Below are 13719 nucleotides of genomic sequence, written 5' to 3' on the forward strand. Positions count from 1 at the left end.
AAGCATTCAAGGAATTTGTGACATGTGACTGTGGGAAACTCCACGGGTGTCATGTGATACAAATAAAAGTATGTCACAGAGCTAGATGATGAAAGAAAATTGCAGAATTAATTAGCATAAGCCGAACAGAAAGCAGGAATCTCATTGGAAGTAAAAAAAAAAAAAAAAAAAAAAAAAAGTTGAGTTTATAAATGAGCAAGCAGGTTCCATGAAAGACAGACAGAGACTTTCTAAGTCATCACACGGGTTATTCCTACCTGACGGACAACTTGGTAAAGGTAATGTCATTTACCCTGTTTGCAGGTTTTTGTTTTTTTATCTGTTTTCTACAGGACTGTAGTTTGCAAAGTATTTATTGTTCGACCTCCAACCGACATTGCTACAGCAAACTTTACAAAATTCACTGGAATTTCCAGTTACTGATGATTGCACGGACTTACGAATAATCTTGAAATGTTTAGCTTGTGTGTATAATACATGTAAAGATTGCACCTTTTTGAATTTTCTTTCCTAATGTAACTACGTTCTCATAGTTTTCAAATTGGATGCTTTATTCAGTTGTGGTGAACGGCCAAAGGGCTGGCGACATTTGCATATTTACATGTTGACTCATTTGGGACTTTTCCGTCACACTGTCTATTTTTTACATTAGGTTTGCAGGCTGACTGCCAATCTACTATTGATGGAAGTAAAAAAAACTTTCCTGTGCTCATTCAACATCATCACAACATTGTAGAATAGCTATACTTGTTCAGGTTATAAGACTTGCAGAGTTATATACTAAAGTGAGAATTTAGGTTGAATTTCATATGTAAAGTATCTTTTAAATGTTTAATTTTGGAGATAAATATATTTTATTCTGTTTGGGGCCACCTTACTGGGCTGACTCGTATGTCAAATGGAATACTCTCTTCCTGGCTGGAGCTGTGAGTGTTGAGCAACTTTGCCTCTGTCGTCAGCACACACAGAATATTAACTTCAGACTCACTGAACAGGAGTTATGCAATCATTGGCAAAGCTCTTGCTGCCCAGCCCTCATGTAACTCATTAACTCCCTGATTAGTGGCGTCTAGTGACATTTCAAGTTGGTGAGGCGCCAGACTGGACACGTGGATTTAACTAAATTTGACTAAATGATTTTAATCATAAATAGGAATATGTCTATATGGCTCTATTACGGTCCCTATGTTGATGCCATATATCTAAATAATGTATTTAGACAGATTCCTATTAATTAGTTTAATAAGTTGGTTGTTTTGAGGCTAAATTCAAATTACAACGTAATAAAAAATTTAGCCACAAGATGTCGCCAAAGCATTATTTTTAAAATCATTATTAAAGTAAAATGCTAGATAGTATTTTAATTATACAATATTTCCCTGAGGTGATAACTCAGAAGAAAATGTTTTATAAAAAAAATAAAATGAGCAGTTTGTCCAGTGGCCGGGCTGCGTCAGTGAAAGTCTCCCGATGTTACAGTGGTGCCTGTCACTATGTGGCTGGGGGGCTTCTAACACTATAGGGTCAGAGAAGCAGATCAGTGCATGCCATGACAGGGGCTGGTGTCCCAAAATTAGTTTTAGATGCTGCCATGGTTAGCCTGTCTCCAAGGCAGAGGCTGGCAGTGGCAGGGTCCTAGGGGGGCTCGGTGGGGAGGAGCTGGAGCTGAGCTCGGGGAATGAAGGAGGCAGCATACACAGCCTGTTACCATTTAGGATATCATCCAACAATCTGATTAGGCTTTTTTTTTGTTACTCTGCCTATCGAGGCAGTCACCCTGCTAGAAACCCTGCCCATGCGAGCCATGTGATCATGATGACATTGCGATTACATGACTGGATCGGCAGTGAACATCATCGAGAAAGCTTCTTTAATGGCTGGCTGGGATACGGCCACTAGAGGCAATCGTAAATCTACAATGTAAATATTGCAGTTTCTATAATTGCAGGATTAATGGGGCAGGGACAGTTCTCCTAGTCCACTTCAAAGTGCACTCTAAGGGCCTAACTACCAATAGTGTCCCTTTAAATGCGTTTTTTTTTTTTGCAACAATTAATTATATGCATTAGAGATGTGCATCCTCTGTCCAGCTGCTATTGACATCTGAGGTATGGGATATTTAGAATCCTGGTTGTTCCAGGTGAAGAATCTGTGCCCACTAGAAGAATAGAACCCGCCTCGGTGGTGACTGACTGTCAGCTGCCTTCTTCAGAACTCTGACAAAAAAGTGATTTCATATTCTCTTGACCATGTTTTATGATTGCACCATAATGTGATCATTTCCTTTGCCCTGGGAAACTTCCCTCCACCCTTACCCTTCGGCTGTACACTATGCCACATGATGTCCAAAGACTTCATTGCTGTGGATATATAGAGCACGGGGTTGAGGTAGTTTGGCTGTCTCACTGTGGATGTAGAGTTTGTCATCTCATTGTCTATGGTGGATATAGCGCATGCCAAACTAGTGTTTCTAGGGGGTCTTTGTGGATCTGCATTGTACCAAATCATGTCCTATGATGCCTGTCAGGTCTGCGGATGATCTGTACTGTGTATAGAGCATGCAATTATGTCCAGTTCTGTTAACACTATGGGTGCAAATCATGCCAAATGTCCTGTGACATCATTACTGAGTGGTACCCAAACTAGTCCCCACGCCCCCTACCAGTTCTCACGCCCCCCTCCCAGTCTTCACGCCCCCCCCTCCCAGTCTAGGATTTAGGGATTACCCAGTTGGTTCTAAGGTGTTTTTAGAAAAAAACAAAAAACACCTTAGACACGACTGGGTAATCCCTAAATCCTGGACAGGTGGAAGGTGGGTGTGTGTGTGGGGGGAGACGGGTTTGGGAACTCTAGAGCTTGCTATCAGATTCCTGTGTTATCAGCACTCCAGACATAAGTTAGGTTTAATGGCATTAACCCACGGATGCAGTGTGTGACACCTTGATTGCAACTCCCTCGACTCTCAGGCAGGATGGGATATACAATCCTTTTTTTTGCACCGTGTGACATTACCCACAATGCAGTACAGGAATTTAAATTATTACACACACTCTCTGGTGACCAGCATTGCATAGTGTCTATATATAGCGAGGCTTGGTGTTGCAGCACCACAATTAATCATCAAACCTTTCTTCAGTCATGTGAGGATATATCTATTGCAAAGCAAGGAATCTGTGTAACACTGGCATTAAAGGGACTCTATAGATTAATGTAGTTGTTCTGGTGTTTAAAGCATGCCCCTGCAGGTTTTTTTAATGTAAACATTACCTTTTCAGAGAAAAGGCAACTTTTACATTATTGCTTAGGAACATCTCTAGTCGAAGTCACTCAGACAGGTGCTTCCTGGGTCTCACCTACGTTCAGTGCCTCCATGCTCTGCATGGAAACGCTGAGATGCAAGGGTTCATGATGCGTAGCCTCCCTATGCTATAATATGGGAAAGCATTGGATTGGCTGAGATCATCACGGGGGCTAAATAGTGTAATTGCAACTATAGATTCAGTAATACAGGTTTGTACACCTGGCACTATAGTGTTCCTTTAAAGCTGGCAAGGAATTGCTGACGTATGTCACTGTGGGGAAACTCCAAGTGCCTCGTGATACAAATAAAACGAAATGACAGAATGAACTGATCAGTGCACTGAGTGCAGAATTCATTGTCGTGCAAGTAAAAGAGAGCTAGAATCATGAACAGGTTTAAAGGCTAACCGTCTGACACATAAATTAGGGGAAAAAGAGGTTTTAATGAAAAGCGCGTCATATAACCTGTTTGCAGGTTATTATGTATCTGTTTTCTTATTACAGTCCTCCTGATCGATGCACTCTAGGTTGGTAAGCGTTTATAGTACAGCCATGAACGCACACAGGTAAAACAAACAATACAGGCATTGACAGTTGTTTCCATTTGCCGATCATGTCAATCAGCACACGTCACTGTTTAGTAAATAACCTATTTTGATTAACTCCAGAATCAAAGAAAAAGGTTTTTATTGCTATCATTCTTTGCAGAAAGAGATGCAGTCCAAAAAGCTTTACTCATCCTCATTCACACTCTAGGAATGATTACTGGTCTGTCGCTGACAAACACAGCCGGTGCAAAGATTTTTGACTATACAGGCAAAGATACATTTTGCTATCCCCCTTCCAAAAAATGAGTTTTCACAAGCACCCTTTTGAATTTCCTAACACTTTGAGCATTTTTTGTTTCTTTTCCCCTCTTTTGAATGGCTTACCCAATATAGTGCACCTTCTGTGTCTTTTACTTATCCCTCAGCCTCCTTGTTTGGTTCTCCACCCCAGCCCCTTTGTGTGTCCCTTTACTCTCTACAGCCCCTTTGTGCGTGCCTTCCCCTCTCCACCCAATTTGTGAGTCCCTTTCTGCCATCTCATCTCCTTTCTGTGTCCCTTTAGCTCTCACAGTCCCTTTTTGTGTCTCTTTCTCCCTCTCCAGCCTCTGTGTGTGTTGCTCTCACTGTGGATGTAGAGTTTGTCATCTCATTGTCTATGGTGGATATAGCGCATGCCAAACTAGTGTTTCTAGGGGGTCTTTGTGGATCTGCATTGTACCAAATCATGTCCTATGATGCCTGTCAGGTCTGCGGATGATCTGTACTGTGTATAGAGCATGCAATTATGTCCAGTTCTGTTAACACTATGGGTGTTAACTTTCCTCCCATACAAAAGCCGGAAAACCATACATGCACAAATACACAAACATACAAAACACACAAACAATCATACAGGAACACAGACATAGTTATTCAGGCATACAGTTACAAAGATATACAGACAGACAAACCGAAAAGGCACACAAACAAAAACAGTCATACAGACACACAGTCATACACTCTACACATGCAGGTACACTGGCATACAGACACAGGAATACAGTCATACATACAGTCACGATTACATACTCAGTCACAATTACATACCTACTCAGGCCTGAGCATGCATGTCTTGCTCTGTGGAGTCCCAATCCTGCAGCCCAGCCCCATTACTAGGGTGCCGACACACCAGCCACACTGTGCTTTACAACTGACGTGATTCATATTCCGTTTCCCCTCCACACAGCCTCCAGCAAGCCCCAGAGTGTTTGGCCGGAGGGGAGCGCTGTGTGCTCCCAGAGCCGGTCACCCGGTCTTTGCACGCAGGGGTCAGTGCACCCTAAGCACACAGCATATAGCAAATAGCACTATAGTGTATAGCAAATATGTTGTGATTGACCAGCGCTTCCTAACCAGACACCAGGTTAAAAAATAAATAAATAATAATAATAAATTAATTAAAACCCTATGGAGGTCAGTACGACGTGCATAATACCATAAGGGAGGTTTAAAGCCTTCCCATACAGCAGGTGAGGACATCTCTACTAAACTTTTAAAACCAGGAGATGGGGATGGTTAAATAACTGTGGGTGGGCATTAGGTGGGGGACTTTAAAATGAATAATGACAGTTATCTTTTCAAATAGTTTTTATTGAAAAAAAAAATTTTTTTTTGTAAGATTACAACAAATTATAAAAACATTGTAATAAGGGTTGGGAAGGGGAGGGAAACTTGGAAGAGGGAAGGGGAGATCCATCCAATGTGACGGTTAATTTAGTAATATATAAGGCATACAATTTGAGTGATACATTGCAACAATAGGACAAATTGTTACAGATTATAGGCTTTTTAAATTTCGTTTTCCCACATATCCCAATCATACTTCAATTGTGCAAAGAGGTGCGAGTTACTTCTATGTGATAGTTCGTGCGCTTTATTTTCCAGGAGTAGGTTCAGTACTTCTCTAAGTGATGGCAAATAATGACAGTGATCTGTCCGCCTTCCTTGTCTCCACCTCAGATAATGAGATTTCTAATGTACTGTCATTCTCCATTCATTACTTCTAATATCCCGGTATCAGGAATCGATGAACTATTTTACATTTTAGTAATACAAGTTACATTTTACTATAGAACCACATTTACTCTGGAATATTCACTACAACCTACCCTTCTTTTCTCAGTTTTGAATTATCTCCAATTCGGGGGTTTAGGGAATAAAAGCTGTGATTTAGATTCTAGCCTGAAACTTGCATCATATGATACTATCCGTGTGAAGATTCGAATCTGATATTTCACCAGGAAAAAGGCGAGTTTGTGACGACGAGTAACCCTGAAGCTTCTGCTCGACACTTCAGATTTGATGGATACAGGAATGATTTATCCACCAAATACTGTATTATTGCAAACAGAAATCAAAATATCGAAACATATAATCTGGTGTTTGTGAATAAACTTGAAATTCAGCTCAAGAAGACTCTACCATGCCCGCCCTTGCTGTGAATGTAGAACATGCTAAATATGTTCTATGACCCAGTGACAGTCTATGGCCAGGTTGTGCTAATTGATTTCTATGAAGTATGTCAGCACTGCTGATGGAGATGTGTCCTAATGTGTTCACCTGATAGCAGAGAATTTACCTGTAGGTGGGTTCTCCTGTCCTGCTATGCAATTTATTTGTTGGCAAACGGGTCTGTGCCATCGGCATTCTACCATATGAGAAAGGACCATAATTTAATTAGATATATTTATTCAATGTATTGTTTTGCAGGCAATTCTGTAAGCACTATGTAGAGATGAAGTTTAATGGTGTTTTAATATAACCTAGCACGCTTTAGCAGATATTAAGTTAGTCAGTGGTGTAGAACTACAACTCCCATGATGCTTTGCATGCCTTTAGAACATCTGGGATCTACCTCTTGGGCGCCCCTGTAGTAAATAGTTATTTTATTTGTTTAGCCAGCAGGTGGCACTGTATAATAATTGAGAGAACTGGTCAGTGCCATAAATCATTCTTACATTTTTGTTTGTTTTGGGATTATGGTGTGTTTGTCATGCAACAATGTGATTGCACTTTTACAGTTATTCCTTTCATTTGTTAAACTGTGTTTACAGCATCTATCAAATCTATTATTACAGTGTAATCTTTATGTAAACATTTCAGACTGTATGACTGTATGATCTCGGCCTAAATATACAAGGATATTGTATATTTCAAACCAAAATTGCTCTATTACCTGGAAATTATACTCTATTAATCAGTGTAAAGCAGGGGTAGTCAACCTTCTAATACCTACTGCCCACTTTTGTATCTTTGTTGATGGTAAAATTTCCTTACCGTCCACCAGTGCCGCAGTAACTTCACTTTTTTTTTTTAAAAAATGTACTACAATTTATCATTTTTTCCTCCTTTTTTTTCTATTTTCTATTCTACATTATTTTCTATGTGTGTTTGAGTGTGAGGGGGGCAGTCTGTGTCTGACAGGGGCAATCTGCGTGTGAGGGGATCAGCCTGTGTCTGAGAGGGGCAATCTGTGTGTGAGGGGATCAGTCTGTGTGTGAGGGGATCAGTCTGTGTGAGGGTGGCCGTCTGTGTGTGAGGGGATCAGTCTGTGTGAGGGTGGCAGTCTGTGTATGAGGGGATCAGTCTGTGTGTGAGGGTGGCAGTCTGTGTGTGAGGGGATCAGTCTGTGGAGGGTGGCAGTCTGTGTGAGGGGATCAGTCTGTGTGTGAGGGTGGCAGTCTGTGTGTGAGGGTGGCAGTCTGTGTGTGAGGGTGGCAGTCTGTGTGTGAGGGGATCAGTCTGTGTGTGAAGGGATCAGTCTGTGTGTGAGGGTGGCAGTCTGTGTGTGAGGGTGGCAGTCTGTGTGTGAGGGGATCAGTCTGTGTGTGAGGGTGGCAGTCTGTGTTTGAGGGTGGCAGTCTGTGTGTGAGGGGATCAGTCTGTGTGTGAGGGGATCAGTCTGTGTGTGAGGGGATCAGTCTGTGTGAGGGTGGCAGTCTGTGTGTGAGGGGATCAGTCTGTGTGTGAGGGTGGCAGTCTGTGTGTGAGGGTGGCAGTCTGTGTGTGAGGGGATCAGTCTGTGTGTGAGGGGATCAGTCTGTGTGTGAGGGGATCAGTCTGTGTGTGAGGGGATCAGTCTGTGTGTGAGGGGATCAGTCTGTGTGTGAGGGTGGCAGTCTGTGTGTGAGGGGATCAGTCTGTGTGTGAGGGGATCAGTCTGTGTGTGAGGGTGGCAGTCTGTGTGTGAGGGTGGCAGTCTGTGTGTGAGGGGATCAGTCTGTGTGTGAGGGTGGCAGTCTGTGTGTGAGGGGATCAGTCTGTGTGTGAGGGTGGCAGTCTGTGTGTGAGGGGATCAGTCTGTGTGTGAGGGTGGCAGTCTGTGTGTGAGGGGATCAGTCTGTGTGTGAGGGGATCAGTCTGTGTGTGAGGGGATCAGTCTGTGTGTGAGGGTGGCAGTCTGTGTGTGAGGGGATCAGTCTGTGTGTGAGGGTGGCAGTCTGTGTGTGAGGGGATCAGTCTGTGTGTGAGGGGATCAGTCTGTGTGTGAGGGTGGCAGTCTGTGTGTGAGGGGATCAGTCTGTGTGTGAGGGGATCAGCCTGTGTCTGAGAGGGGCAATCTGTGTGATAGGTCAGTGTTAATTTTGACAGTAAAGTTTAATTAAGCTTTTACTTAAAAAGCCATTTTAGTTTTAGTCGTATTTTAATCATCTAAATTGTTTTAGTTTTAGTCTAGTTTTAGTCGACTAAATCTCCAGTAGATTTTAGTCGACACAACTAAAATCTAATGGGTTTTTGGTTAAATCCTATCTGTCTTTTTTGCCCCTTCCCCAGCCTCTTTGTGTCCCCCAATCCACCAGCCCCCCCATGTGTCTCATTTCCTCTCCTCCCCCATTTGTGTTACCCGCCAGTGTTAATTTTTGCGGCAAAAATCTATTTAGTTTTTGTCATAGTCTTTTGACTAAAAAGACATTTTAATTTCAGTCGTATTTTAGTAATCTGAATTGTTTTAGTTTTAGTTGTATTTTAGTTTCCTAAATCTCTGAAATCTTGGTCGACTATATCTGATGAAAATTGTTAGTCGACGAAATTAACACTGAGATCTATGAGAGATTTATAGACGCTGACCTCATTTGGTGGATGTCAAGTAAATTAAATTACATTCAGCTCCTTTCTGGATTATGGTAACAAGACTGACATTGGTTTCTGTTTTACCCATGAATGTAAAACACGACCCAATGCATTCTTGGATTTAAAAATCTCTGTGGGCCAAAAGGACAGTTTACAAACTTGAAAATAATAAGAATTTTTATAGAAATGGCCTTTTTGGATGCAAGGATTGAACATCATAAAATGTGTATAAATAATATAGCAAAATGTCAGGGTATGAGGTTAAAAAGTAACTGTCTTCAGAATTGAGAATTTAGAATTAAAATTGAATCTACCAACAACTAGATTTTCAAGAAAAAAAACTGCTTAGTAAAATAAGGAAGGAAGTGTGGGAGATGGACAGAGGAAATATGATACACATTGTGATAAAAAGTCTGGTAAACTATATAAATTACCCAATATTTGTCACCACACATAATGCAGCATCTCCCCTCAATACGAAACAAATCATAAACAAACACTGGCCAATGCTCAAAATAGAACAATCAAAATCATACTTGAGGATACATACTTCCAGGCTCACAGATTTGTAAATATTAGTCAATCAAGTCACGTATTGTACTTTGTTTATTATTCTAGCCCCCTCTTTTATAAAGACTGTTTTATTTGGCAATATGTGCGGTCCTCTTTCAACCAAACCGCTAGTAAATTTCGCTTGCTTTGGGCTTGCTTGTTTTTGCTTTTTGCTAAAAGTAACAATTTGACTATTTGTATTCACTTTATTATATAAATTGTGAATTGAAACATTTACATTTTTTAAGTTTTGTTATATAGAATATTTGGAAAAGTGCTGTTTCTTTAACTGTTATCGTTAAGGAGTGGATTAAGATATATACAAATCACAAGCTGTCTGGAACAGTTACCTATGTAATAGGAAAAAAGTTAAAACAGTGGTTAATTGTATAAATAATGAGTCACGTGACGCGCATTAAGTCCGTCCACGTGGTGTATGGGGGCGTGATCGGGGAGGACAAACTGACTGATCGCGTCATGCGATCAGTCAGGTGCCGTCAGCCATATTGTGGCTGGCGGCAGGGGAGGATGGAGTCAACCACGTCCGCGTGGTTAATGGGGGCGTGGCGGGGGAGGTCAGAATGACTGATCGTGTCATGCAATCAGTCAGAGTGCCGCCGGCCATGATGCGGCTGGCGGCAGGGGAAAAGGGAAGGGGCCAACCACGTACTGGCCATGCGTGGTTGGCGGGAATTAATTAAATAAAGAATAAGTAAAGGATAAATAAAATATAAAAGATAAATAGAAGAGTATACAGAAATGCCGATGCTTAATATAAAGGATATCGGCATTTGGATATTTAAAGGGGAATAAACTATGGATGAGCTTTAATACATAAATACACAGAGATAAATATTTAAAGATACAGAAATAAGAGTACATAAAATACATAAATGAGATATGTATAGAGAGGTGGAGAGTAGGTAAATATAATCCCAGGCATAATTAATAAAAGCATGTTTGTAAGGGTTATATTATACCAAAGGTTAAGAGTCTATATATACAGGTTAGATAAAGTTAAACAGGTCAAAATCAACATTTAAGCCAGATGGGGTAAGAGTTTTTAAATTAAAAACCCATTCCATCTCAGCTTTACCAAGTATATTCTTAATGTTACCACCTCTCCATGGTATTATAAATTTTTTATACCGATACATTTGAGGAGTCTTGTGTCGTAGAAATATCAAAAAAGGCTACCTTAATCACTCAGTCTCCAAACACTTCTGCACACATAATAACGACACAAGACTCCTCAAATGTATCGGTATAAAAAAATGGATAATACCAATGGATAATACCATGGAGAGGTGGTAACATTAAGAATATACTTGGTAAAGCTGAGATGGAATGGGTTTTTAATTTAAAAACTCTTACCCCATCTGGCTTAAATGTTGATTTTGACCTGTTTAACTTTATCTAACCTGTATATATAGACTCTTAACCTTTGGTATAATATAACCCTTACAAACATGCTTTTATTAATTTTATTAATTATGCCTGGGATTATATTTACCTACTCTCCACCTCTCTATACATATCTCATTTATGTATTTTATGTACTCTTATTTCTGTATCTTTAAATATTTATCTCTGTGTATTTATGTACTAAAGCTTATCCATAGCTTATTCCCCTTCAAATATCCAAATGCCGATATCCTTTATATTAAGGATCGGCATTTCTATGTATACTCTTCTATTTATGTTTTATATTTTATTTATCCTTTACTTATTTTGTATTTAATTAATTCCCGCCAACCACGCATGCCCAGTACGTGGTTGGCCCCTTCCCTTTTCCCCTGCCGCCAGCCGCATCATGGCCGGCGGCACTCTGACGGATCACATGACGCGATCAGTCATTCTGACCTCCCCAGCCACGCCCCCATTAACCACGCGGACGTGGTTGGCTCCATCCTCCCCTGCCGCTAGCCGCAATATGGCCGACGGCACCTGACTGATCGCATGACGCGATCAGTCAGTTTGTCCTCCCCGATCACGCCCCCATACACCAAGTGGACGGACTTAATGCGCGTCACGTGACTCATTATTTATACAATTAACCACTGTTCTAACCTTCGTTTTAACATCTAAATAATTTATAAAGACTTATAATACTTATATTATCACCCACACATCTGAAAATTTACTTTTAATTGTTAATTCAATATGGTCATTTAATTTTGTATTTTACTGTGTATTTTAGAACAATAAACGTTTTTTGGCTACTTTACTGTACCAATCCTCTTTTTATTGCACTCTCTATGCACTTTAAACTTTTTTTACTTATTCCTGGCATTTTAACCTTTCCTGGTTACTTTTACTTCCACTGGCAATTTTACTGTTCCAGTACTCCAAGAAATCCCAGGTGGGGATAATACCACCAACGCCTATACATAGAGCAGTACATCTGCTCTCTTTGTGAGTATTATTTTATCTTCTATTTTACTCTCTTAACTTATCACAATTGAGAGCACTATCGTTGCTTTTTATCTTTCTATCTTGGAGCCTTGGATTACCAGACAGTGTTGACGGACGTATTGCTGCTACATATCCCATAAGCGGGGATTATACCGCTGTACGCTATCCACACCAGAGCTGGCCATAGCTCCCTCAAATGTGAGTTCTTTACCTTTCTTTACCTATTGCACACTGAACCACATCAAAATTGAGAGCACTATTGTTGCTTTCTACTTTCTTTTCCGAGTTTTGGACTACCAGACGGTGCTGACGGAGACCCCCTCCCTACATATCCCATAAGCGGGGATTATACCGCTGTACGCATTCCACACCAGAGCTGGCCATAGCTCTCGTAAATGTGAGTTCTCTACCTTTTATTATCTACTGCACCCTGAACGTTACTGTCACGTCTAAACATTTGTTATGAAGGAACACAACTGCAGATTTCGTATAGTTTGAATATTTATTAAAGAAAGTAAAAGGTAATGACTTTAATTCCAATTTACAGGTACTGTTGTTTTAAGTAATAAACGATAACAGAAGTCCACAATTATAAGCACTGTAGCTTTAAGTAGTAAATGATAACTGAAGTCCACAATTACAGGCACTGTAGCTTTAAGTAGTAAATGATAACTGAAGTCCACAGTTACAGGCACTGTAGCTTTAAGTAGTAAACGATAATAAATTGCAGACACTGAATCAATAAGGAGTCTCTTAGTAGAGTTAACGGTTTAGGTGATAAGTAATTACAATAGCTGTTCCATACTTTAACTGAAGCAAGACAGATGCAGATAACTGATATGAAGTATGAGTTGAAGTTAGCTGTAACGGGATTGTTTTTACCGAAGGACTTTTGGAGACAGGTAATAACAGCTTTTAGATGAAACTCTTATCACATTGGTTTTACTTAGCTTCCGGCACATAGAACACTGGTTTCCCGAGATCTCCTCAGAGGCGTATGAAGAGTGTTTAATCTTTAGTCGTGGATGAGGAGAGGTGAAGGGAACTTTGCAGAGTCTTTCAGTCCGGTCTGGTAGCAGAGGCTTTCACAACGAAGTTGTAGCCGGGTTGTGAGTAAGGAACGTAGTTCAATAATCCAGCCCTGATCAGCTGGTGCAGTCAGATTAAATAGGCAGACCGTGTCATACAGGGGTGTGGCTAGGCTCCGTGGAACCAGGAAGTAAGAGGATACCATAGTTAAGGCATTACAGTACCCCCTCTCTAATGAGCAACCTCTGGGTGCTATTGAGTTGGCTTAGAAGGGTTATGCTTGTGAAATTTGGAAATCAATTTATTAGCATGAACAACAGAGGAGTTTTCCCATGTATCTTCATCAACACCATATCCTTTCCATCTGATGAGATATTGTAAGGAGCCACGATGGATCCTTGAATCCAGTATACTTTGAATTTCGTATTCTTCTTCACCCTGGACCAATATGGGATCAGGAGAAGTAGTGACATTTCTTTGGAAAGGGTCAGGATGATAAGGCTTTAGCAATGACACATGTTTGGATCTTTGGCATACAGAACAGGAATTGACATAAGATTCAATAGTTTGGTCTTGACGAGGCCACCAATAGTATCTTTTAGACAATTCAAGGGTCTTTTTCATACCTGGATGACCTGCCAGAGGAGAATCATGAATAATTTCAAGTACTTTAATTCTGAAAGAGGGAGGTACATAAATCCGGTCTTTAAAATAGTAGAGACCGTTTTTCTTGGATAATTTACTTGATTTAGGAAGTTCAAGAGCG

The 13719-nt window shown here is 40.6% G+C and overlaps 1 long non-coding RNA gene across 1 annotated transcript in view; it reads left to right on the top strand.

The window, feature by feature from the left end:
- Window positions 1-227: 227 nt before the first annotated feature.
- LOC134586577 (uncharacterized) overlaps window positions 228-13719 on the top strand; it is a 92756-nt gene continuing 79264 nt past the window's right edge. Inside the window, exon 1 of the long non-coding RNA XR_010086579.1 lies at window positions 228-278. This is a non-coding gene — a long non-coding RNA (uncharacterized LOC134586577). The remainder of the gene's footprint in view (window positions 279-13719) is intronic.

The sequence above is a fragment of the Pelobates fuscus genome, chromosome 1 (assembly GCF_036172605.1).
Source record: "Pelobates fuscus isolate aPelFus1 chromosome 1, aPelFus1.pri, whole genome shotgun sequence".
NCBI classification, from domain to species: Eukaryota; Metazoa; Chordata; class Amphibia; order Anura; family Pelobatidae; genus Pelobates; species Pelobates fuscus.